The sequence below is a fragment of the Cyprinus carpio genome, chromosome B5, assembly GCF_018340385.1.
Source record: "Cyprinus carpio isolate SPL01 chromosome B5, ASM1834038v1, whole genome shotgun sequence".
Taxonomy (NCBI): domain Eukaryota; kingdom Metazoa; phylum Chordata; class Actinopteri; order Cypriniformes; family Cyprinidae; genus Cyprinus; species Cyprinus carpio.
Genome location: NC_056601.1, coordinates 33,093,457 through 33,119,798, shown reverse-complemented (window position 1 = coordinate 33,119,798; position 26,342 = coordinate 33,093,457). Strand labels below are relative to the sequence as shown.

The following is a 26,342-nucleotide window of genomic DNA, read 5'->3' as shown; positions in this document are numbered from 1 at the left end:
CAGAAAGACTTTTTCTCCTTCCTCGTTCCTCCCGGCTGCTCCAGACTCTCCCATCATATTCCCAGCCAAAGAGCTTCCCAGTTTCTGATCTTGTCTTTGCGCAGCGTCTGTGCTGTCAGTCAATCTCTAATCTCTGTAATCCACTTTCACTCGTGAACATGACAGGAGTGTGTCTCATAAAATCGGAATAAGGCCAAGTCAAGCACAGACCACAAACCGCCTGGGGACGCACTACAGGCAGGTCATGAAAGCTCAAATATACACGGTCCACACAATAATTCATGTGAATACATCCTGGAAGCCTGAACCTGACTTCTGATCCACAAGAGGTCCTGCTTTCAAATGCAGTCTTGTACATCTTCCTAAAATGTTTCATTTTGCCCCTAAATCAAATTTCTAATTTCTGATCTATAAGATGATCCGCTCATGCACGTCTCAGTTAAAATTGTATATTTCACCCTAAAATAAAAAAAAACAAACAAAAAATAAAAACAAGAAGAAATTGTCCAATAATAGTTCAAAAATGAATTTTTTTGTTTGTTTTTATTGTTTCCACACATTAATTCATGTGAAAATAGCAAGTTTTCAAGTTTTAAACCCACAAGTTTTTTTTTTTTTTTTTTTAATGTATAGTAATTTTGTGTATCTCACTAAAAATAGCATATTTCTTCCCAAAATAAAACTAAAAAAGAAGAAACAGTGGTAATAATGTTTTTAAAATGCACCTTTGTTGTGTTTTTGTGTTACCACTCTGTTGTGCATCTTAAAAAAGGCATATTTCGCCCCAAAATCAAAAGCAAAATAGTCATGAAGATGGAAAAATGTGTTTTTGTGTTTCCATATAATCATTTATGAAAATATCCAGCTTGTAAGCCTGTTCCACAATAGGTTCTGTTCTCGTGCATCTCACTAAAAATGGCATATTTCACCCCTAAAGAAAAAAGAAGAAGAAAGAAACTGTCATGATAATGGTTTACAAATGCTCCTTTGTTGTTTATAGTGTGTAATAACCATATAAAAGCAGTTTGCAAGCCTGAACATGATTTTTGATCCACAAGACTTTTGAAATATGAAAGTTGACCCAGGCATTCAACCACAAGGGAAAGTCATCTATCTGTAGGACAATATATAGACACATGTAGAAACAAAATCATTCTGCACACTAAAAGCAGTGAAAGGTTAACTTTATCAGCATCATCTAATATGTAACCACGAAGCACTCATAACCACAGGGAAAGCAGGCGCTGCGCTCGCTGCTGGTGTGTGAGAAAGAGCCCTTCAATGAAGCGCTTTTGAGTGAATCACGCATTGTTGAAGCTCCTTGACCCATATGAGCAACCAGAAAGATGCGATCGGCAGAGCGGAGATAGCAAAGCTTTTCACATCGCAGTATGCCAGAGCATTTATAAAACAAGCTAAAAATAACACAACATCAGGACTTCAGTACAAGAGAAGTTCAGGGACCTTCTGAACACTATGAGATTCATGCACTAATTACAGGGTCACATCAAACTGTTTTTATCACTTCATTTCTCTCAGAGTTGCATCATATTTTACTTGGCAAGATACAGTGGTGGCCAAAATCATTAGAACCCTATTTTCAGCAGCTAAAAATGGTTTTAAGTCAGTTATTTCTATCTTTTGCTGTAGTGTGTCAGTAGGAAATACCAGTTTACATCTCCAAACATTCATTTTGTCTTTAATCGTAATAATCCTGTGAGATTTTTGTTTGCTCCACACAGAGATGTGATCTGATCAACATCCAGTCTGTCTGGGATTACATGAAGAAACTGAACAAACTGAGACAGACTAAATCCAGAAGAACTGTGGCAACGTCTCCAAGATGCCTTGAAGAAAGTTTCCTGAAAAAAAAAATGCTGCCAGAGCTACTTTAAATGCAAAGGATGCTCACAGCAAATGTTAATTTTTATTAATTGATACAGAAAATCTATTTATGACGTTACTTTTGATAGCTTCCTCATTTTACAGCATTTTTACACAAGTGCCTAAAACTGGAATAATAGTATCTATTCTATTTAACATTATCTTTTGAGGCTGGCAAGAAATTCTTGATTTCTTAAAGTTACAGCAGGTATTCACAGTTACACAGAACGTGACTTCTGATGATCTGACCTCTTGAAATTCTGTCCTTTCTCTGCTTTTTACAAGCTGCACAAATAATGCAGTGGATGCTTTTGGAGGGGGGGTAAAAATAGAAACATATGAGTCAGTTGAGCGTGCATGTAATGTATAAAAGACGACTCGTGCACATGCATGAAAGAGAGAGAGGGAGTGATATACGTAATGCAATTCTGACTGAGCTTAATGAGGTTCCGGTGAGAGCGAAGGCAACAGCGTTTCCTGTGAATAGTTATTATTATCAATGCAACACTGACTGAGAAATACTTCATCCAAAGGAATATTCTGTCAAATTCTACATGCTGTATTTTTTTTAATAGCTTATATATAACACTTCATAGTAGCCACAACTGTCAAGCAAAAGAATTATAAAAGTATATAGTCCATGTGACTAGTGCACTACAGTATATTCAAAGTCTTCTGCAGCATGACAGCCTTGTGTGACATTTCAGTTATTATTCACTGAAAACCATCCCCTAAGCTGCAGCTCTGAAATCTCATTCTCCTGCACTTCTGTCATGAGAAGCAATGCCGTTTGCTATCAGGAACATCAACGTGCTATTTGAATCTGTGAGTGTGAATGACATTTCACAACTTCACATTATGAGTGAATTATTTTTCATCTGTTCCCACGCAAAGCTTTCATATGACTTCAAAACACCTCATGTGATTATATTATTAATTGTGATTTAAAATGATTTTACCCTGGATGGAAGAAGCATCTGTTGTAGTGCATTAGAGCTACTTTTTCTAAATGACAGAAATGAAGAATTTTACTGAATGCAGGGTACTTGAAATCTTATAAGTGTGTTAAAAAAAAACTGTAGGTGCAGATAATAATTCTACTGAATTAAAATGCATTAAAGAGTCCACTTTCATGACTATGTTTCTTAACACCCTTAGATACACTTTTAATAATAATTTAAAAAACTATTACGTTTACTTTAGAGTGCATTTTAAATCATTGTTTACACTTATTTTAAAGACTAACATACTAAAAAGTATTTGTGTTGTTTTAATATTACATCTAGTTGATGCTTACTACATTTCAAAATCATCATATTTAAATATACAAATATATTTAAAAACATGACATACAAGTATCAATAGAAATGACAATAAGTTGTAGTTTACCATAAATGCTTGGCAGTACATTCAGCAATTCACAAATATAAATAATTACGAAATTACATAAAGATGTAAGTCCTACTTAAATGGGTAAAAAAAAAAAAAAGATTTGCTAACTAATTGCTTTTAATATCAATTTTAAACTATAATACATTTTCATTTAATTGCAAATAATATGCAATTAAATTTCTGAAACAGTTTGCATTTATTATGTCTGTACGCAACAGTGCATTTCTTTTTCACAAGGGTGGGACAAATAAAGTTAAAAGTATTTAAGAGATGGCCAAACATCATTTGCACCTTGACATCCATGGTCACTATATGAACTGTCCTTTTAATGCATAAGAGACACGTGAAGTTCCTTTTAAAAAACAATCTTCTTTTTGTTTTTCCACAAAAAAACCCAACAACATCTGGAATAAGTAATTAATGACAGAATTTTCGTTGCATGCCACATGATTCCTTTAGTTATGTCTAAAAAGGGTTTGTGTCATGCAAACCTCTGGAGCACACTGCAGCTCCAGCATGCAGCACGATGCACATTACAGTCTCTAGGCACCATCGCACGATGACGTATAGCCCCAGAGCATCCCACATCACGTGACACAAGTAGACCATTTCATCAGGCATCATTAGAGGTTAGTTCACATCCACTAGTAGGATCCCCAGCCCTGGCCATGCATCTCCTGACGTCGAAAAATCCACGACTGCATTACATAACCTTAATAATGCTAATGACATCAGCACATATGACAAACGAATACTAGGGAAACACGTCTGTTGCATGCAATAGGCCTAAGTAAGTTGCACGCGCAAGATGATAGTTTTTCAGTGTGGTTAAGCTGCTGTTTGAGCTCACGTCGCAGACTGTCGCTAAATGAGCATTAAAACGCGATGCATACAGCTGGAGGTTTCATAGGTTATTCCTCACGTATCTGAGCAATGCCTTCCTTACCTACAGCATCATGCGCAACTCTGATTCCTTACAACATCAAACCGTTTCCACACCGACAGATCGTTGCACGTATCCGCACTGATCGCTTGCAATTCGATAGTGTCATCTGTCAAATATCGATGCGCGTGTCTTTAATTTCAATGTCAGAAAAGCTGCGCTCATCAGTCACGCGCACTGCACACACAGATTGCGCGAAGCTCTTACCGTGTTAATCCATCCGCCAATAGCATAAATATCCATCATGCGCAGCGCTTACGCTTTATAATGTGCTGAGAGTCGCGTGATTTTAGCGTGAAAGAGGCTGTAGTATCGGCGAATCGTGTCGTCCTCACGCCTCAGCTGATGAGCGCATCTGTGGCGTTACTATCTGCGCGCGTCTCCTCAGCACCGGCGTCCAATGCGTCTAACATGCGTTCAAAAGGGGCGGGTCGGACGCGGCAAGAACGCGTTCAAAAGAGCGCAGCGAACGCGACTGGTACGCGTTTAAGGGGCGTGGCGGACGCCTCTGGCTATAATGTTAAATGTAAGTACATTAAACCTCTGAAAGTCCGTATATTCCTTGCCTGCCCTTACAAAACAGTACTGTGGGGGGGCCCATGGTAGTACAGTGATGATACCAAATGCCAATACTATGGAGTTATCACGTTTTTTTTTGTTTTGTTTTTCTAGATTTGTACTGCAGTAGTACCATGGTAATCCTTGAAATGCCTTGGTGTACCATCTAAATAACACGAGATAGATCAAAGCACCATCACAGAACTAAGATCAAAGTACTTCCACCCACAGTGTTTTGTAAGCTAACTCCTCCTCATAATAAGCTATAACTGGGCAAAATAAATAAATACATAAACAAAAATGATACCAATAACAATAATAATACCAATTATTATTATTATTATTAATTCCAGCCCCATTCAGCTAAAATGTGTTTTTTTATTATTATTCTTATTATAAATAATATATTATATTTTTATTATATTTTTACATTTAACAGAATACAATTACAATTAATAATTATATAATATGTTCTAATAATATTAGGTGAACCATAAATAATGATATTATTCTTAGTATAGAATTATATATAATATATTTGTATTATATAATTATATTATATTATATATTAATATAAAATTATTATATTAAGGTAACACTTTAGTATAGGGACCATTTCTCAATAGTTGCTTATTAGCATGCCTATTATTAACATATTTGCCGTTTATTAGTACTTATAAAGCACATATTCTGCATGGCCATATTCTACATCGCTTAACCCTAGCCAATACCTAAACTTAATAACTACATAACTAACTATTAATAAGCAGCAAATTAGTGGTTTACTGAGGCAAAAGTGCGATCTATATGATCACTACTACTACTACTACTACTAATTATTATTGTTGTTGTTGTTATTATTATTATTTGGCAGACCAACATATCTGAAAATGCAAATTACTAGATTTGTAAAAGGGGGACACATGATGACGTTGTGACATATGTAGTAACAACACTAACAAGTTGTCAGACTGGGAACCAGCCAGTAAACATTCAAGCTTTATACAATTATTAAACACAACGCAATTCATAAAACTACAAAAATGCATTTTTGCATCAACTTTAGCTATTTAAAAAATGTAAAATCACATATGAAAGCCCTTATGACAACTTTAAAAGCACTGTATCCTCTACTATTGTTATTCAGAAAAACACAAGAAGGTTTGTTTTGAATGCTGCTTGAATCCATTACAATTAAAGGGATTTGAGCTGTGTCTCTGCAGGCAGTTAAAGTGTTTGATGGGGAGCAGATCGATACGCACAAATTCTACTAAAGGACCTCCATGGGGACAATCAGTCGCTGACCGATGTGGGTTAATAAGATCAACAAAGAACCTGAAGAACACATGTAATCAAACACACAGCTGTGAAAGCAGCTTATAAACACACCATCCTCCCCGTCCTACAGTAATTACAGCTTGTCATTTCACTACAAACGACCTTACACTGGTGTGAAAAGTACAAGAATGCAAATGAGCCGGCATTGTGTGTTGATAACACGCCGCCTGCCATAAAAAGCGATTAAAAACACAACAACTCGCATGCATGAGAGGAAAACGCTGTAATTATGATGCATTCATTCAGGCCTCCGTGACTGATGGCTTCAAGACGAATCTGCGCTTTCATTTTATTCATTAGAAATCCTCTTTATGGCTCGTTTCCAAAGCCTCGTGAGCTGCTGCTGTATACTGTACACTGTGATGAGTGAGAGAGAGAGAGAGAGATGGAAGTGAGACAGAAAAACAGATAGATGAAGAGATGGGTAGATAGAATAATGAATGGATGGATGGATAGAATGAAAGAACGGTAGATGGAACAATAGACGGATAGAACTATTGACAGAACAAAAAGAACAATGGATAGAACAATAGACAAAGATGGATGGATGGTTGGATAGAATGAAAGAAGGATAAAACAATGGATAGATTGATAGACAGTTCGATATATGAATGGATAGAATGACAGCTGGACAGAATGAAGGAACAACAGATCAAAAAGGATGATGAATAGAAATTAAAATCATCAGACTGATATACAAATTAATAGACGATAGATAGATGGATGGATAGAATGATAAATTAAAAGTATGGATGGATGGATGGATAGAAAGAATGATAAATGTGTTATATGGATGATGGTAACCAAAAGAACAATGGATAGATAGATAATAGACAGATAGATAGAAGATAGATAGATAGATCGATAGATCGATAGATCGATAGATAGATAGATAGATAGATAGATAGATAGATAGAGAGATGGATGGATGGATGGATGGATGGATGGATGGATGGACAGATAGATAGATAGGGTTTATTCATGACCTTGCCGCTGAAGCCCCTCTAGCATCACTCAGCTCACATGAGGACATTCAATCCTCAGCAGACTGAGTCTGGCTTCCAGCTCTCTGTATTGATTTGACTCCAGGAAGGGAAGAAATGTGCTGAACAGCACACAAACACCTGCTGGCCGATCACTGGACACTGACAGAGGAGCTTCATAAAAGAGACTGATACCTCCACATATGAAACCCAGCCGCAGTCAGCACAATCAAGGAAGGGAAGAAATGTCAGAAACACACACACACACACACACACGTCCTGAGCAACTTCAGCACAATGCTTCTCAACTGCCCAGACGTCAAGTAGCTACACACTAACAAAACTGTTTATCATACATTCTTATGCATGCAAACAGACCAGAAAATATTGCAAATAGAATACATTAATATATTGTATGAGCCGTGAATGACCTCTTAAACCTTTGAACAATTGTCAGAGTCGACTGTGAAATAAGTAACATGGAACGTATAATCAATGATTTGCAAATAAAACCAATATTATACTTGCAAAGAAAACAAAATATACTTAAAAAAAATCTATTTAATAACTTACACATTTGGCACAATAATTTAATGCCACTGAATTATCTTCCCTCAAATATAACAGTATATTAAACAAATAATAAATAAATATTGATGATATTTATTTTCTTTTATTTTCAATGACATTATAACATTGTGTCAAATGCGTAAATTACTTAATAAATCAATATAGATTTTATTTTATATACATATATTGTAATGTTTTTTGAAGAAAGCAGTTAAAGAATATATTCAATGATATTAAATTATTGTGTCAAATGTGTAGATTGCTATATAGATTTTATTTTATTATATCTATATATATATATATATATATATATATATTTGTATATACAGTACACTTTATTATATATTTAGTGAAGAAAGCTGCAAAATTAATATTATTCAATGACATTAAATTGTCAAATGCATAGATTATACTAATTAATGAACTACTGTAAATAAATAAAAACATTTTATTTTTTATTTTTATATACAGTACACTTTAATATTTGCTGAAGAAAGCTGCAAAATTAATATTATTCAATGACATTAAATTACTGTATTACACTAAAACTAACAACACTTACACTAACTTAATAAATAATTTTTATTTTTTATACACTGCGATATTTGCTGAGGAAAGCTGAAAAATGTATATTATTTAATGGCATTAACTAATTTGATCAAATGCATAAATTATTTATATACTGTATATGTGTCATTAATTTGACCAATTATTGTTACGTAATTAATTAAATCAAAATTTCATTTAAATTTGTTGACTGGTCAAATGAATCCCAAAACAAGATGTATTAAAATTACAATGCACTGCATAGATCCAACAATATGCAAAAAATATTAACAACCTTAACAAACTGTAACAAAACACTGGACCAAATAATATTGTATTAATAATAGCTGTTTCACCAATTTGTGCCAAAATACAATTGATTGGATGCACAGTGTTTGGCGTTATATGAACAGAAGATTTTGATAGTGTTTTCTCTTTCTGTTTGAAAGTTGAAAATACTTGCATTTATATTGCTATTCTGCATTTAACAGTTATTTACATGCCTGTCACTGACATTTCTGGGTCATGAGCCACCAGCTGAGAACTGCTTTATTATAAATCTTCAAAATTCAGGTCAAAATTCCCCAACGCTTACTGAGAATGTCCACTTATGGTTCTCCACACTGCTCTCAGTTTAAAGTGTTTCCTCTCTCATTACGTGACAAGCTTCCCTGACGCCAGGCACACATGCTGCTCATGCATTATTTACAGCTCCTGTTCTTTAGATCTGCTGCTGCCCTGCTCAGCGCTCAGGACCGCGCCGTGGGAATGTCTGCCTATTAATGAAGTGCTTTCTCAGCACATGAGCCTGTGAATGATTCTGATGTGCATAAGAAACAGACTCATGCATGAGCTCATACAACAAATCTCATGATACTGATGCAGGATGATACAACATTTTTGTACGATGCAAGATCAGTCTGAAGCTGCCAGTGATGCTGTTTATACTCTGGTGTGAAAAAAGTAATTAAAAGCAGTTTAACATAAGGCTGCAACGTAACAAAATGTAAAAAAAAAAAAAAAATGAAAAAAAAAAAAAAAGAGGGATTGAATACTTTCACAAGGCACTGTATATATATAGTAACCAAAAATGGTCAAAAATATATTGGTTGAAACCATATTTTATGTATATAGCCACTAATTTGTATAGTTTGAATTATATTTAAAAATGTTCAGATATTATCATTAGGCTTTTGATCATCAGAGGATTTGTTCATCTCTCAATCATCATTGTATTGCATTATATGTTTGGAAACTACAGATTTGATTATACAATTAAGCATTTAAATATAATTTTAAGTCATATTTATGAGAAATATGGAGACACAACTGATATTTATATGCATTTTATGTAAGTCTGTTATACTGTTATAAAGATTTCACTGATTTACAAGACAAACTATTAGAACTCCATCTTGCTTTTTGGCCATATAAATATCAGAAACTGCATCAAATTTCATATTTCATTCAATAAGAAAACCCTAGAAGCCAAAATTGTTAACTAAGACCTTTATACAGTACATGCCATTGTAAAGTCTGTCCCTCACAGCCTCGTTTTCATCCGTGTTAAATTCACTATGACGTCAGCTTGCCTCAACACCTGCCTGGATGTTTCGAGCATGTCTAAGACCTTGATTAGCTGCTTCAGGTGTGTTTAATTAGGGTTGGAGCTTAACTCTGCAGTGACAACGGCCCTCCTGGGCTGAGTTAGGGTTGGAGCTTAACTCTGCAGTGACACCGGCCCTCCTGGGTGATTGTTTGGCTGTGCAGTGACACCGGCCCTCCTGGGCCGAGTGAGTCAGAGCCTCTTGTGTAACGCACCTCAAACTGGCGTCAGTATCTGACGAGCTGGTCTGAAGCTCACATCAAAGCGCTAGAGTCTCAAATCAGCTTGGAGCAGTAAGACTCTTATGAACGGGATTTTTAGGCATGCAGGAATAGAAAGAGAATGGAAAAAATACATTCATATCTCTGAGCTACTGCAGTAAAGAGTCCATCGACCCCAGAATTCAGATATTCACTATATTATTCTCTCTAAAAACAGAATTATGACCTCTACTGCATCTTCTACTGCTGAATTTTCAGCATCATTACTCCGGTCTTCAGTGTCACATGATCCTTCAGAAATCATTCTAATATGTTGATTTGCTGCTCAAGAAATGTTTCTTATTATAATCAATGCTGAAAAGAGTTTTATTTAAATATTTGTTTATTTGTTGAAACTTCTCTCCATGAACCTGATTTTTTGGTACAGTATGTTTTTGTCCATCCAAATAATTCCCAATGCATAAAATGAATTTTCTGACACAGATAATAGCTAGCAAACAGAAATGTTCTGATATATATATGTATATATATATATATATATATATATATATAACAATATATATATATTTTTTTTTTTTTTTTTTTTTTTTTTTTTTTTTCACCAAAGCACTTGTTTCATGTAGAAATATATCACTTAATATATCACAAAATGAAAATCGATTTAGACATTGACCTAAAATATTTAGATAACATTTTTTTAATTATATTACTTTTTTTTTTTTTTTTTTACTTAATTCTTAACGTTAAGCTGTTTAGCATCACATTCTTGAATATACTATGTAATATTTTTCTATATTGAAGGTGCTGGTCATATAATTAGAATATCATCAAAAAGTTGATTTCACTAATTCCATTCAAAAAGTGAAACTTGTATATTATATTCATTCATTACACACAGACTGATATTTATATAATCATAATATATAATATAATTCAAATGTTTATTTCTTTTAATTTTGATGATTATAACTGACAACTAAGGAAAATCCCAAATTCAGTATCTCAGAAAATTAGAATATTGTGAAAAGGTTCAATATTGAAGACACCTGGTGCCACACTCTAATCAGCTAATTAACTCAAAACACCTGCAAAGCCTTTAAATGGTCTCTCAGTCTAGTTCTGTAGACTACACAATCATAGGGAAGACTGCTGACTTGACAGTTGTCCAAAAGACGACCACCGACACCTTGCACGAGGAGGGCAAGACACAAAAGGTCATTGCAAAAGAGGCTGGCTGTTCACAGAGCTCTGTGTCCAAGCACATTAATAGAGAGGCGAAGGGAAGAAAAGATGTGGTAGAAAAAAAAAAGTGTACAAACAATAGGGCAGGTCCCCCGCACCCTGGAGAGGATTGTGAAACAAAACCCATTCAAAATGTGGTCACCTCTTCACAAAGAGTGGACTGCAGCCGGAGTCAGTGCTTCAAGAACCACTACGCACAGACGTATACAAGACATGGGTTTCAGCTGTCGCATTCCTTGTGTCAAGCCACTCTTGAACAACAGACAGCGTCAGAAGCGTCTCGCCTGGGTTAAAGACAAAAAGGACTGGACTGCTGCTGAGATGAGAGGAGAGGCACACAATCCACGTTGCTTGAGGTCCAGTGTAAAGTTTCCACAGTCAGTGATGGTTTGCGGTGCCATGTCATCTGCTGGTGTTGGTCCACTGTTTTTTTCTGTGGTCCAAGGTCAACGCAGCCGTATACCAGGAAGTTTTAGAGCACTTCATGCTTCCTGCTAATTTTTTCCTGCTGCTGACCAACTTTATGGATATTTTTATTTAATTTTCTTGGAGCATTTGGAAAGTGTGAAAGCTTTGCCAAATATTTATTAAGTGTGCTGTACATGCTCATACTTTTCATGTTCATACTTTTCAGTTGGCCAAGATTTCTAAAAATCCATTCTTTGTATTGGTCTTAAGTAATATTTTAATTTTCTGATATACTGAATTTGGGATTTTCCTTAGTTGTCAGTTATAATCATCAAAATTAAAATAAATAAACATTTGAAATATATCAGTCTGTGTGTAATGAATGAATATAATATACAAGTTTTACTTTTTGAATGGAATTAGTGAAATAAATCAACTTTTTGATGATATTCTAATTATATGACCAGCACCTGAATATATTTAAATTTTTGTATTTTATATTACAATTATATGAATATTTATTATTTTTTTGTTTTCTATTGTTTAAGCTGTTTAGCACCAAAGTGTGTTCTGCTTTTATATATATATATATATATATATTACTTAATATATAATTTCCTTTTATTATTATTTTTACATTATGATGGCATTCTTTCTTTACATTCCTTGCTGCTCAAGAAACGTCTCATTATTATCAATGAAGAAGCTAAATATTTTTGTGGAAATCATGCAAGTAATTTCTTACAAAAAAGATAAAAAAAACAACAACACATTTTTGAACAGCAGTGTTTATCAATAGTTACTGCACACTGGATGTGGCCTAGTTTTCGTAACAGTCATTAATGTCAGGTTAATGCTATCTACATACTGTCCATGAAGCAGATCAGAGCGCAGTCATATTCAACAGCCATGAAACTAGCGTTCACACACATTTCCTCTGGCGATGTCTCTGGACATTGCTTATGTGTTTAATGTGTTTTGACCTGTAGGGACTTCATTGATCTGATAAAGCCACAGACGCAGCACTGCAATGCAGACGTTATGCAGCAGCAGCAGGTAATTACAGAAACAGGGAAGGATGTTCATTGACAGGCACTGAGTGCACATATATGAGACTTGAGTCATATCCTGAGACAAGAAGATCAGCGACTAGAAAACACCAAGATCACCTTAAGAACTAGATAATAAAACACTGATTACTTCCTATAGCAACTCCTTAAAAACCACAAACACTGTTGCAACAACTTAAGAAACTGAATATCAACAAGTTTTTAATGCAATAGCTAGAAAATCATTATTCAAATGCATGCCATACGTCATCTTCCCTAATGACTAATGAAGGGCATTAAATAGAGAAAAGTTATAAAAATATTTCACAAAAATGACGCAATTGACTTTCCTGATACATGTTTCAAGTGTTTCATCAAAATGAAATGACTTTCCTTCTCACCTGACATCACAAACTCCTGATTCCTTTTTGGTAGAGTATATGTAAATGAAATATTTTTTATATTTTTATATAAACAATATTAATTCACCTGACATCAATAAATATTGTTTCCTTTTTGGTTGATTATATGTAAGTCACATGTGATTTTCTCATTAGTTTTTATCACAAACTCTTGATTACTTTTTGGTAGAGTATAGTTTTTTAAAATAAATTATTTTTGAAACATATTTTAATAAATGAGTTTTTTTTTTTTGAATATTTATAAACTGAGTTATCTGTATTAATATATATATATATATATATATATATATATATATATATACATATATATATATATATATCGTCATTCTTAATGTTAAAGCCATTTAGCATAGCACCAAATTTTATGGTATATTATCTTTTACACGTTTTAATGTATATTATTATTATTTTTTTTTTAAGTAATAGCAATACTTATTCATTTTTGAATTTATTTCTTAATTAAATTTTTATTATTGAAGCTGTTTAGATTAAGTCTGGACTGCAACATCAGCAAAGTACAAAACAATCCATCTTTTGTCCCATAAGCCTCTCTGTTTTCTTTTTAAATGCCAATGGGTATTTGGTAGTGTTCACTGCGAGTTTTAATTCATCCAGCTATCTCTCCTGAATTTAATTTCCTTTCCCTTCTCCCTGCAAGGCCTGCATTTTGTATTAGGAGAGATAATCCAGGTATTTGGAAGGAGAGAAATGGAAATAGAAATAAACAGAGTGAGAGAGATGAGTGCAGTGCTGGAGATCATGTCAGTATAGAGAGCCAAGAGACTTTAAATAGACTTCCAGAGAGAAGCAGCGGCCCACAGGCTGGACGTCCCCGGTCTCTCCAGCTCACTCACTCGTGCTCTTCACAGAAACCACTCGATATCACTTTACTCACTGTGAAGAAACACTGAAGTAGTGCTTCAAACCGGCGGGTTTCAACTCTGTAAAACAACTCTGATGCAAATAAAATCAATAAAGAATACAATGCTTAGCTCTGACTGCAAAATAAATAGGCATAGCAACTTTGAAAAGGGGAGAAAACAGAAGCCATATTTTATGGTATGGACAAACGCCACTGTACTTAATTAAGGAAAAATTAATCTGTCCCTTTATAAAAAGCCAGTCAAATAATGTCAAAAGGGAAAGGTTGCAAGACATGCATTCATCCTCAAAAACATTTTTGGATAATTTTGGTACTGTGTTGGGTATTAAAGCAAAACCATTTAAGACCAATGCCAAAAAAGTGCCTTATTAATTTATATTTTTGTCTTGTTTTCGAGTTAAAATAATGAAATATTAAAATATTGAGAGTCTAATATAGCTGATAAAACATCACAATAATCCACAAGTAACCTACACCACTCCAGCACATCAAATATTAATTTTTGGGTAAATTATTCATTTTAGAAACACTGTGAAACAATTTCTAGGAGGAAAAAAAAACCCTCTAAGATTATTTTACAAAAATGCAAGAGGATTATTTAAATATAATAGAAAGAGTCGCACATCTGTCCACTGCAATAATACATAGTACTAGTTTCATGAACCAACATTAACAAATTAATGTTTGATTTTTTTTAACATGATAATACATTAGGCTTGAACTAACTATTTTTTACAGTACTTATTAATCTACCTCTGGGTTTGTTAACTGCTGGTAGTTTGTGAGTCAATGAAAAGCTAATAATTAAATCATAAAAAATTAAGAAACTTACTGTACTAAAAAGTTCTTACTTTTTTATTTGTTTATGTGACAATTAATTAATATTGAAGAACTGTTAACATGGAAATAGGTTGTTAAATTAGAAAAAAAAATATTTAACAAATAAAACTTAAAATTTACAGCATGCTTCAAGTAAATAATTTTGGTCAAATGTTTGGAAATCCCAGACAAAAAAAAAAAAAAAAAAAAAATTAGGTTAATGTTAATTTCTACAGATACTAATAAGTTTTACATTAATACATTTGTATATTTAATATTAAAGTACAACTTAAACATTTATGAATAAACATCAGCAATGAACAATAGTATATTTATAAATTATTATTAATGTAGATTAATAAATGCTATAAACATTGTTAATGCATTAATGTTAATAAATTGAATCATTAAATTGAATGGGGTGTCTGATTTTTTTTTTTCACCCATTTCACTGCCTTTGTGCCAGTGTTTATACGTGTAACATTTAACTGCATGTAACATTTCACTGCATGTCACACACTATATCAGACATTCTGTGGGAGATTTCTAAACTATAAAATATATTTTCAGAAATTTCATAAAATGAAGTTGGAACACTGGCACATTCTCTGAGTGAAAGTGTGTGAAGGAGATTTGCACTGTGCTGCAGATCAGTCTGTGTGACACGAGTGCTTGTCAGCTGCTGGTGTTGCAGTGAGTCATCAGACGTGTGTGTGTGAGTGTGTGTGTGTGTGGTCAGGTAGGTGTGTGTTGCAGCCGGTCATTACAGAGCAAAGTGAAAGAAGTGACACCGCCATCTGCCTTCAGTCCACGGCCCACACTGCACCACCCGCCCTGTCTGGAGACGCACACACTCACTTATTTAAAGGGGCCACACTCTACACCTTACTACACCTACTTCAAATACAAATCAAGGTTATATGAACTCAAAAAAATCACTCCATTTCATTTTGCATGACCACTTTAACTCTCCATTTGACTCTTAAAACAACAGGTTGTTTTTGCTACTGAACTTCTATATGTAAATGACCTCCCTTATGACTGGCTAATGCCTGCATTTTTACACATTTCTGGTCTTATAAACATTAAAGGCTAATGGTTAATATCAAATCCAAAATACAGACTCTGCTTTGAGCTACTGTTGCAGATAATAATGCAGCCTTTCTAGAATCTTGAAAAAATAAATGTAGTAATTTAATGACATTCGGTGTCAAAAAAATAAACAGATTTAGAAGTGCTAAATCAATTTGGTTAACTAAAACAAATACAAAATAAAATAAAAAATTTAGACGGAAAACTTTATCTTAGGAAAATGTTTTGAAAGTGAAAATTAGGCACTGAAATAAGTGACTGAAGTACACTACATATGAAAAAAGAGATAAATATTAATAGAAATATTTTTAAAATAAAAACTAACAAAAATAACAAATGAGTAAAACCTAAAGTAAAATGAAAAGGAAAGTTAAAAATATGAAAATAAAAGCTAATTTAAAATGTTAAGAAATACTATAACAGTTAAAGTCTTAGTAAACTTAGAAAGAAACAAAGTTAAAATTGAAATAAAAATTAAATAAAGCTAAATATAAACTTTAAAAGTGAAAACTAACAGAAACAAAAATTAATTCAAAATATGAGTAAATACTATAGTAGTTAAAATGTATTTGGATAATTACTAAAACAATTTTTTTAAAGCTATATAGAACTGTTTGAAAACGAAAGTAAAATAAAATCAATCAAATTAATAAAAGCTATTAATTCAAAATATCAATAACTATAAAATAATATGAATATGACACTTCTATTATTAATTATGGTATAACACTACACCATCAAATACAAAACATTTTTTCTTGTTGTATATCCCATCATCATCATCCCAAAATACATCACGGAAGTAAATGGAGTTACAAATGCCATTTTGTTGACAATAAAGTTTAAATACAGCTGTTAAGTCCATACATGCTGCTGTATAGTGTTCAGTATCTCCAGGATACACACACACACACACACACACACACACACCAGGGTTCCCACTCTTTCATGAACACCAGATTCAAGGACTTTCAAGGACTTTTTAAAGTATCATTTTATTAAATCAAGCACCTTTGAAATTCACACCCCCAGCACATAACATCATGAAAGTCCTTACTGTACTTACCATTTCACTTACACTTAATATTTACATAAAGAAATGTCAGAGTAATAATGATGTTTTGAATGTGTAGGTTTTATAAATTTAAACCGTTTTAGACAGTCGTGTTTAGGACTTTAAATCCATTAAATTCAATACTGCTAATATTCAAATGCAGTTTCTGAAATATTGATAAAAAATGCATTACACTGGTTTTTGCTGTAGTTCTTGTACAAAATTTAAGAGTTTTTAAATTAAGAATGTCTCAATTTTTTAATTAATAAAAAGCTGCTAAATGTTGTGATATTTTATTGTAAATCCCATTGAATTTGCACTTTCCGGGCATTGAGACTGATAGCCTAATTAGCACTGCTTCTCCATAGGTTAATGCGCTAGACTTTTGGATTGGGTTCCCGCGGGACGCAAATCTCCGGTTAGGGTAAAACCCCCGCTACCCGAGATTTTGCGGCTCACTGATGTGCGACAATTATATGCCATATACGGGAGCAGGACACACATTGCAGGAACGCGGGAGGTAGGGTACAACGGGGCTAAAGGCACACCTTAAGAAAAACTGTGCTATTCACTGCGCCTAAAATATGTTATATTTCAAAATAATACATACAAAATAATAAATCCAAAAATATGTTTGTATTGACTATTAACGGAGCAACTGATTTTGTGTGAAAATAAACAATTCAAGTTATGTATTTTGTTTAAAAATCCTATAAATGTATGAGGTGGCAAGAGGGGCCTTTTACCCAACACGGGGGAAGAGGCGCCCCAGCACGGGGTAAAAGGCCCACAGAGGAACATACAATACCTTAAGCTAAAATAATGTTTTTTTTTTTTTTTTTTTTTTTTTTTTTTAATAATGTTTAAGTTAATACTTGTTCAAAACATTCACTTTAGCAGAGTTTGTACTATTTTCTGCACATTTTGAAAAATATAAATTATTTTTTTGTTCAGTCTATGCATATAGGCGTTTTGTGGCATATCGCCGAAAAGAACTTAAATTACACTTACAGTTTTGATCGTACAGGTAAGAGCAATACATCAATAGAATCTGTAAAGGGTCTACTTTTATTTGTATACACACATAATAAGAAAACTTTGGGCATTTATAAAATAAAGAAAACAAACAGAGTGCGCTGTCTGCAGCCTTTGTCTGCGTGATCTTCATTTAGAAATACGTTATTAAAATGAACTGAAACTTAACAAATACTCTACAAAGAGATATGAGAGATATTTCTATAGAAATCTTGACATGTCTACTTTTAAACTAAGCAGTCTTATAGACAACAAATATTAAGTAATAAAGTAATCCATATGAAACCAACGCGATGTCCAGTCTTTTACGTCTCCCTTCACTAACTCTATGCGACCACGCCCAATACTGATGCGTGGGTCAGGGTTTTTTCCAACTCGCGGGTCCCGCTTTTATGAAATTATTTGGCCCGCCCCAACCCATCCCCGCAAATAAAGTAAAATTTCCTTACCCGACCCGCAGGTTATGAGGCAGCCTATTATGATTCAGCTATCAAACTGCCCAGCTATTTCACTTCAGCACCGCATTTCTCACACACAGACACGCGCGAGGATTAACGCATGTAGCCGGTGAAGTCTCTATCCACAAAAAGACGTCGTACATCGTCTGCAGATATAAGGTTTTTCATTGCACTTTAACAAGTAATCTGAACGGCCTATATATGTGTAATATTTTAAACGAGCCCTCACTAACTGAGTTTAATGCCACAGTTATGTTAGAATGCATCTCATTGAACTACATATGAAATAGCCGTTTTAAATACAGTATTTTTATATTTAACGTTAGTTTATCAGTATGTTTGAAAGCATTTTTTGTTTTTTTTTTGTTTTTTGATTATTGGTGATTCCGGCTCTTTCTCGGGCACCTGCGCGGTTTAAAACACCAAATAGTTATGCTATGACAAGAACAAAGAGTCTCTCTCTTGCTCCACCCATGCACGATAATATCGTGTATCGTCGATCTGATCTGAAAAATTACCATATCGCCCAACACTACAATATGCTTTTTGTTGTTGTTGTTTTGTTTTTAATGACCCGCCCCAACACGCCCCGCAAATAAAGTTACAATTTCTTTACCCGCCCCAACCCGCGCATCACTACGCCCACGCGCTATAGATATATAAACATCCATGTGAAGCGCGCGGCTCTTAAACATTATTAATATCATGTTTTTAAATATGATGGTTTCATTCTAAACATGGTGATTATCTCCAAGAAGGACACCCAACATAATATGGTATTTAGCATCTGAATCTAACCATATCATGTCAACAAATGGAAAAGTCAGCAGTCTATTAATTATCATGTTAATCACGCTACAGCGGAGGCGCTTTTTACCCCAAATACCATACATTTACATATTCTTTCATTTAAAAAGCGTTGCTTTAATTATCATAATCAAAAATCATAAAGAAGACCTTTGTCTCAAAATATATGCATTGATTTTAGCTATTCTCATTTGCTACTTAAATTAACATTTAAAAAAAAAAAAAAAAATAATAATAATATATATATATCTATATATATATATATATATATATATATCTATATATAGATATATATATATATATATATATATATATCTATATCTATATATATCTATATCTATATATATATATATATATAGATATATATATATATATATATATATATATATATCTATATATATATCTATATATATATCTATATATATATCTATATATCTATCTATATATCTATCTATATATATATATCTATATATATATATATATATATAATATATATATATATATGTATAAACTTTGCGCTGCTGCGCTATATATTTTTATATATCAAACAGATAACCACCCCCCCCCCCCCCGTGTTCTGTTCTGTTTTTGACAGAAGCACATATCGGACAATTTTAAAAATATCAGCATAAACAAAACTGATTTAAAATTTAATTTAAGCACTTTCAAGGACCTATGTTAGTTTTCAAGTACTTTCCAGGCCTTGAATCCATATGTCTGAAATTCAAGTACTTTCAAGAAGCGTGGGAACCCTGACACACACACACACACACACACACAAAACTAAATCCTAATGCAAAGACGAGATATGACGAGAAAAAAAAGGGAATCAAAGGACTGGATCCTTACGAGCAGAGCGACTGGTCAAGGGACGTCAAACTGTTGCCCAACTTCCAGCACCCATATATTTACAACTACATGATACTAAGTTTTAGTGCATACACACACAAAGTTTTCTATGGACTTTTTAATAATCTAAATGTATTCATCTAAATGTGTTTACATGTTAAATATGTAAAGAAACTGAAATTAAGTTGGATTGTTACTACTATTTAAATTATGTACTTGTGTTTGCAACCAAAGAACACTGATTTTGCACAATTCTTCCTTAATACAGATAAAGGAGGCAGAATTTCATTCAGTCTTTGTGTATTTTATTTACAGACATGGCTAAAAATCATTACATGTGAGAAGAGACATTACAAAATCTTTTGGAAAACAATAAACATTCACATATTAGATGTGAGCATGGTATATAATTCTCCAAAAGGGCTTGAACCGGTCTGTGTTCGTAGCTTTGACCTCAGTATGGCCGAGGTACAGAGAAGGGGTCCAGTCAGGATTACACTCCAACATTTCATAGGCAGGTTTGCCTGCAAACACAGTCACCAAATAAATTGCTATGTAGCCTAGATGTTCAACATTTAAAACTGATTAACGTTACGCTTTAGTACGTTGGTAACTTAAGCTAATGGTCTGGTTAAGTCAAACAAAACACGCTGGTTTTTGCCCACAACTTAACATTTACAGAGAGAGTAATTGTAACTTACCTTTGTGAAAATGTTTTGAACACACCATCGTGTGTGGTGGAGTGTTATCGAAGGTAATCTTGGGCTCCTTACTGCTGCTAACGTTATCCATGCCATTCGTCAACTATTTGTCACCTCTGAAACATGGCTTGTACTATTATTTTTCCACGCTGGAAAACGATAAAAGGATATTCCGTTCTTAAGCTTTTACGCCACTTCTATCGTGAGAACGACTATTCCAGTTTATAGCGTTCTTCACTCCATGCATAGAAGTCTGGCGCGTTATGTTTGTGCCGCGGTTTCCCAAAATGCTTTGCGTTTACCACTGGGAATACGTCATGATGACGACACATTAGCAATCTCTATATAAAAGTCTCCAGAGGCTGCAAGAACGCCAGTGGTCCTTCTCCGAATGTGCGGTTGAAAGCTGATGTTAGACATTTTCATGACCACGTTTACATGCACAACATACAAATTTAGCCTTTATTCCGGAGGAAAACACACAAAAAAAAAAACATTCAGAAACAATTCAGATTTTTCCTTTGCATGTTCATTACAATATACTGGAGTTTGGCCTTTACTGGATTATTGCAATCAGGTTAACGTATTGAAATTGCGCTCATAATAATCATATTCAGATTAAAACAGAAATATGCTTATGCATGTAAACATGGCCTCTGTCTCTCGTTGCAAGATTAGATTGCTTCAGAATTTTGACATTTGAACAAAGCACACTAGAAAATGAAGATGTCATTGTTGAATGATTCCCGATAGGCATCAAGGGCCGGGGAAGATCAGTGACGTCTCTCATTGATCACACTGGCTCTTGTGCTCTGAATCCCTCCAGTTCACATATTGAAGAAACAGATTTGTGGTTCAAACCATCTGCTGTTTTTCATGAACACCTGTGAAATCATGACACATCCGTTACACAAATCTGTGTCGACTGCTGTCCCGCTAAATCTAATGCCATACCAGGGAAAAAAGAAAAACATCAAATATGCCAGTTTCAGCTTGGGTTTGTTGGACATCCTGCAATGTCAAAACACAGCCATTTACACTGACCTGAAAACCAAATCTCTCTCTTTTGATATACAGTAGATTAAAAATTATATAAAATAAAAATAAAAATTTTAGTTAAAAAAATTATATAAAAATAAAGAGGAAAAAAAAATATTTAAGTAGACAAAAAATAAATAATATTAATATTGAAAATACACACACACACACAAACACACAATATTAAGATATATAAAATACAAAATGGTTGCATATACAGGTGCATCTCAAATTAGAATGTCATGGAAAAGTTCATTTATTTCAGTAATTCAACTCAAATTGTGAAACTCGTGTATTAAATAAATTCAGTGCACACAGACTGAAGTAGTTTAAGTCGTTGATTCTTTTAATTTCTGATGGTTTTGGCAAACATTTAACAAAAACCCACCAATTCACTATCTCAGCAAATTAAAATACTTCATAAGACCAATAAAAAATGTTGGCCTTCTGGAAAGTATGTTCATTTACTGTACATGTACTCAATACTTGGTAGGGGCTCATTTTGCTTTAATTACTGCCTCAGTTCTGCGTGGCATGGAGGTGATCAGTTTGTGGCACTGCTGAGGTGGTATGGAAGCCCAAGTTTCTTTGACAGTGGCCTTCAGCTCATCTGCATTTTTTTGGTCTCTTGTTTTCTAATTTTCCTCTTGACAATACCCCATAGATTCTCTATGGGGTTCAGGTCTGGTGAGTTTGCTGGCCAGTCAAGCACACCAACACCAGGGTCATTTAAACAACTTTTGGTGCTTTTGGCAGTGTGGGCAGGTGCCAAATCCTGCTGGAAAATGAAATCAGCATCTTCAAAAAGCTGGTCAGCAGAAGGAAGCATGAAGTGCTCCAAAATTTCTTGGTAAACGGGTGCAGTGACTTTGGTTTTCAAAAAACACAATGGACCAACACCAGCAAATGACATTGCACCCCAAATCATCACAGACTGTGGAAACTTAACACTGGACTTCAAGCAACTTGGGCTATGAGCTTCTCCACCCTTCCTCCAGACTCTAGGACCTTGATTTCCAAATGAAATACAAAACTTGCTCTCATCTGAAAAGAGAACTTTGGACCACTGGGCAACAGTCCAGTTCTTCTTCTCCTTAGCCCAGGTAAGACGCCTCTGACATTATCTTTGGTTCAGGAGTGGCTTAACAACAGGAATACGAAAACTGTAGGCAAATTTCTTGACACGTCTGTGTGTGGTGGCTCTTGAAAAGTCCATTCCTTGTGAAGTTCACTCAAATTCTTGAATCGATTTTGCTTGACAATCCTCATAAAGTTCTCTCGGTTGGTCGTGCATCTTTTTTCTTCCACACTTTTTCCTTCCACTCAACTTTCTGTTAACATGCTTGGATACAGCACTCTGTGAACAGCCAGCTTCTTTGGCAATGAATGTTTGTGGCTTACTCTCCTTGTGAAGGGTGTCCGTGATTGTCTTCTGGACAACTGTCAGATCAGCAGTCTTCCCCTTGATTGTGTAGCCTAGTGAACCAAACTGAGAGACCATTTTGAAGACTCAGGAAACCTTTGCAGGTGTTTTGAGTTGATTAGCTGATTGGCATGTCACCATATTCTAATTTGTTGAGATGGGTGGGTTTTTGTTAAATGTTTGCCAAAATCATCACAATTAAAAGAACCAAAGACTTAAACTACTTCAGTCTGTGTGCATTGAATTTATTTAATACACGAGTTTCACAATTTGAGTTGAATTATTGAAATTAACTTTTCCACAACATTCTAATTTATTGAGATGCACCTGTACATTGTTTGATAGAGGGTTTTCACAATTTGAGTTGAATTATTGAAATTAACTTTTCCACAACTATTGCTTTTATATATGCTATATTATATATATATATATATATATATATATATATATATATATATATAAATATGATATAAAATTACATATGAAAAATAATATACTAATATAATAATAAAATAAAATAAATAATTGCTAATAATTCAGGTTAAAATAAGGACTACTTCTGTCCTAATTTTTTGTCTCAATGGATATCATGTTTCACTGTGAAATAAACCACATTATCGAAGATAAACAGTTTGTGAAATCCATCAACATATGGATTATAACAATAAATAGAATTCATATCGTCATTGCTGGCATTGTAAAATCCCTTAAACAGGGTAAAAATCACTGTAACAGCCTCTGTTGGCTTACTGCTTTAATCGCCTGCAGACGCGATGCATCATTAACTCTGGAGTGTACACACACACACACACACACACACACACACACACACACACACACACAAACACGGCATGCTGTTCAGCAGTTATGTGATCGGCATCACTCCAGAGACTCTTCTCTACGGCCCAAGATAATTAAGAAATTGTTGCACAGAAAACTCAGAGCTACAACAGAGAAGCTGAGAGATTGAACCATGACATTTCTGTAGTATAAATCCTCATTAGTGCTTCTCTGGGAAAGTGGGAGACTTCTGGTGAAACACATTTTTAGTACTTGCACATGTGTGACAGCCCATTAAAACGCTCATTAAACTGACTGCAAGGCTCCGTTCCAACACCTAATGAATGGCCTCACTGCCTGCTGCCTACTTAGGCATCCTGATGTAACCTAATAAGTGATTTAGAACACTCTATACAGACAGCAACTCTAAGCATCCTACAAATAAATTCTCTTCAGGTGATGCATCATTATAGAGTTTGACGTTTACACTTGATAAGCTAATAATTTTTAATAAGAATTTAACTTTTGCAATTGGCCACTTTCAATTTTGAAAAGAATCCAAATATATTTAGAATTAACATTTTTTATGAATGACTTATTTCCATTTGGTCTTTAAAGGAAAATTAGTTGGTTTCTTAAACTAATAAAGCTGACTGTATTGTATTTAATACACACATTTCTATGCCTGAGAATAATCAACCAGGTCAAAATGATTCAAAACTACTCATTAAATGTTATTTAAATTGGTCTTTCAAGGCTATTCTAGGTAGATGGACATTTATGGATTCATGTAAACGTCAGTCACCTTAGCGCTAGCAACACCAAGGTCATGGGATCGATTCCCAGAATGCATGTACTGATAAAATGTATTGGTTGAATGCAACGTAAGCACTTTGGATTTGATTTTTATGCATTAGGAGTCTGCTAAATTTATAAATGAAAGTCCATGTACTCGACAGCATGCCACAGATGTGGTCCATAGACATCAAGGTAAAATAACCCAGATATTCCTTTAACACTCTCCTGGACTGAGGCCATAGAGTTAATGTGAGCTATAAGACAGAGAAGGGGAAGAGAAGGACATGGAAAGAGACTTCAGTAGTAGATATAAGAGTTACAACTTACTGAAATGACAGAAGTTGGCATCAGTGACTGCCTTCATCAGCACTGAATACTGAAACAGCATTCTGTGAATGATCAAATTAAGTAGAAAACAAACTGCACAAATAATAAACAAGTAAGTAAGTAAGTACTGCAAACAAGCAAGCAAAGCAAAGCAATAAAAAAAATAAATAAAATAAAATAAAAATCACTGAACACAACTACTGCTCCAAACACATCCTCAAGCAAACATAACCTGGCTGGTTACTTGAACCTTCTGCTAACCATATAGTTAAGTCAAAACTGCTCCTTCTAGTGGCAAGAAAACGTCACAACCAAAACCATGCAAGTTTGGGCTGTAAAACTCATCTTGACTCACATTTCCATAACAAAAAAAATAAAAATAAATAAAAAGTTACAAAAAGTAATAAAAAAAATAAGAACTAATATTTAAAGGGAACCTATTATCCATCTAAATACATAGACACTGCTGTTCAAATGTTTGGGACAAGCACGATTTTTAAAGTTTTTTAATGGAGTCTGTTCAAGGCTATATTTACAATTTGATCAAAAAAAAAAAATTCTGAAAAATTGTGAAATATTATTGCAATTTCTAATATTTGTTTCCTGTTTTAATACACTTTAAAATATTATTTATTTCTGTGATGTAGCACTGAATTTTCATCAGCCATTACTGCAGTCTGCAGTGTCACATGATCCTTCAGAAATCATTCTAATATGCTGATTTATTATCAGTTTTGAAACTGTTGTGCTGCTTAATATTTTTTTGGAACCTGTGATACTTTTTTCTTTGATTGTTTGATGAATAAAAAGTTAAAAAGAATAGCATTTATTTAAAACAGAAATCTTTTTTTTAACAATATAACCATCACATTTTATCCATTTAACACATCCTTGCTGAATAAAAGTATTAATTTCTTTAAAAAGAAAAAATATACTGACCCCAAACTTTTGAATAGTAGCGTATATAACAATCGTATATAGCGTATTTATATTTTGAATAAACACAGTTTTGTTTTGTTTTTTACTTTATTTATCAAAGAATTCTGAAAAAATATCACCGGTCACAAAAAAATATATATATTAAGCAGCACAAGTGTTTCTAACATTGATTATAAA

General features: G+C 33.8%; 1 protein-coding gene across 2 annotated transcripts in view; it reads right to left on the bottom strand.

Annotated features, from left to right (window-relative positions):
- The window catches only part of LOC109075103 (apical junction component 1 homolog), a 39,446-nt gene that overhangs the window by 9,092 nt on the left and 4,012 nt on the right, over positions 1-26,342 (bottom strand). The window contains exon 1 of one of the 2 annotated variants that reach the window (XM_042723212.1): positions 4,427-4,973. The exons of the other annotated variant lie outside the window; for it this stretch is intronic. The gene's annotated coding sequence lies outside the window, so the exon portion shown is untranslated. Of the gene's footprint in view, positions 1-4,426; positions 4,974-26,342 lie in introns of those variants that run through there. 2 annotated transcript variants of the gene reach the window in all.